Below are 2,376 nucleotides of genomic sequence, written 5' to 3' on the forward strand. Positions count from 1 at the left end.
CTGCTTCAGCCTGTGCTCCCGTCACGTCCCATCCACTAAGCCCAGCTAGGCTTGGGTGAAGCAAATACAAATGTGCTTGTCTCTTAGGAGCATTCGCCTCACTTTATCCTTCAGCCATCAACTCCCACCACTCGTTTCTCCTTGGTATCAACCTGCCCCCTGCTAGATATGATCTCCCTTGCATCTTTAGACTCCCAGCAGAGGAAGATCTCAGCAATGGGCTGTTCCTTACCATCGCGACCAGAGCGGAGAAGATGCTCTCCCAGGTCACAGCCAAACACCCCTTCCTTCTCCACCTCCCGCTCCTTCGGCTTCTTGGGCGGCCTTCACCAAGGAACGAAGGAAGGTGATGAGCTTGCCGCGTTCTTTGGCGCTGCACAACAAAATGGAGAAACAGGTCATTCCAGGTTTGGCTCAGTTGGACCAGGCCGAGCACAACACATTCGACACGTCAAAACGGGAAGAACATTACCAACAAGTACATACAAAAACAGATTTTCCCCATCCCCCATCCCTGGAGGATGCCAAGGCCAGGATGTACGGGGCCATGGGCAGCCTGGTCTAGTCCCGCATGAAATGTGGATGCTGGCAGCCCAGCCGCAGGCACAGGGGTTGGAGCTTGATGATCCTTAAATTCCCTTCCATCCCAAGACATTCTGCGAGGATTCTAGGATTTCCCCAAGTCCAGTCATAAACAAAGGAGGATTGGGCCACCTGTCTGCGCGTTCCAATGGAGCTTAATGCTCTCCTCTTGCTTAGCTTGCTCAACTTGGGGATTAAGGATCGTCTTGACAAGCCATGTTCTGATCAAGCAGATCACTAGCACAGCCAAACCTCTATCTGTCCACCAGGGACACTGGCTGTTCTCAGCCTCGTCCTGACTTGCAGGAGAACTGCCTTTGCCCTCCCTCATTCTCACTGCCTACAAAACAGCTGCCATACGCCCCGTGGTATGTACGAAGGATCATCAACACAGAGGATAACGTGGGATGGATAAGTGAGCTATTACAAACAGAACACACCCCTTTGCTTCCCTGCACCATCAAATGTAACATCCGTACCTGGCTTTGGCACTGAGTTGACGAGAGCATCGGGAACTTGGTTAGTAATCAGTTCCACACACTCGCCAGGGAAAAATCCCACCTGTAACAAGAACAGAAAGAGAGGCCAACTATTGCATGCAGCATTTCCCAGGTCTGAACTGTTAAACCAAAAGCAACACAACATTTTCCTTGGATCGTGCTTGCCTGATAGTCTGGCTCTGTAAGACTACCCAGCAGACAATGGCCTGCATAAAGGTAATATTAATTTTTCAACATTTGCAGCCAAAGGCAAGGTCCTCTGGCACTGACACAGGGAAACCTTTGACGTGCAGAAGCCATCCTGTGTAGGCAGAGCAGCTCTAAGCTGAGATTCCTGCCTTTACTGAAGTGGCATGCTCAAATCTGAAGCTCGTGCCTACCTGGAAGCCATGCTTGCCTCTCCACCAGGGGCGTCAGCTCCTTTGGTGGCATATCAATAATGCACACGATGTCTCCCACCTGCAAGAGATTGCAACGTCAATCCCAGCTCAAATGCCTGCATTCTCCTGTACTACCAAATACTGTCAAGCTGGAGAGCAATTGCACCAGTGCAGCTCTCAAGGCATTTGCCGGTGTACAACTGAACATGGAGGTAGGAGAGTCACTACCTTACACAACACACAGAATACAGCTGCTCAGTACAAAATGGTTCTCTAAAGCAGCAGGGTATGGAAGAGTTCCAATTAAACCGCAGACATAAGTTCACAGGGCTTCCTGAACAGATCTACACACTCCATACACTGGTCTGCTGTTGCTCAGGGACCAGGCTACAATACTGGGCAGTATCTGTTTGATCAGAAGATCCAAATACCAAACAAAGCCATATTTTAGAGATGGCTGAACTCCTCCCCTGCATCCAACCCACTGCAAGTCTAATCTGGAACCAAATCTTCTGGGCTTCACCTCACCAAACATTCTGAAGGTGTCAGACAATATTGCTGATACCTTCACACCTGATGCTCTTCTGTACATGACAACAAGGAACGCCTTGAACTGCTTACCTCAAAGGAGAGTTCATCCGGTGCCTGGGCGACGTATCTCTTAATAACATGACCTGCAGCAATAGCTGGAGTATTAAGAGATGACTCGTCACGGACCAGCACGGGCTTCCCCTTGGTCTCAGTCTGCAACAGAGAGCACAGGCCACGGTGAGGAGCTGAGGACAAACGAGGAGGATTTCAGGCTGAGGAGCACATCTGCAGAGAAAGCTGCAGGAAATGCACTCAGTCCTTATCATGGGCACATAGCAAGGAACAGCAAGTCTAGGAACAGTTGTTTCTTTCCCTGGGGTGCA

At 50.1% G+C, this 2,376-nt stretch overlaps 1 long non-coding RNA gene across 1 annotated transcript; it reads right to left on the reverse strand.

The window, feature by feature from the left end:
- Positions 1-1,061: 1,061 nt before the first annotated feature.
- On the reverse strand, positions 1,062-2,125 carry LOC109364903. The gene is made up of 3 exons (XR_002110667.2): positions 2,084-2,125; positions 1,463-1,541; positions 1,062-1,143 (listed from the first exon to the last, which is right to left on the reverse strand). It is a non-coding gene; the product is annotated as an uncharacterized LOC109364903 (long non-coding RNA).
- Positions 2,126-2,376: the final 251 nt, after the last annotated feature.

The sequence above is a fragment of the Meleagris gallopavo genome, unplaced genomic scaffold (assembly GCF_000146605.3).
Source record: "Meleagris gallopavo isolate NT-WF06-2002-E0010 breed Aviagen turkey brand Nicholas breeding stock unplaced genomic scaffold, Turkey_5.1 ChrUn_random_7180001935654, whole genome shotgun sequence".
NCBI classification, from domain to species: Eukaryota; Metazoa; Chordata; class Aves; order Galliformes; family Phasianidae; genus Meleagris; species Meleagris gallopavo.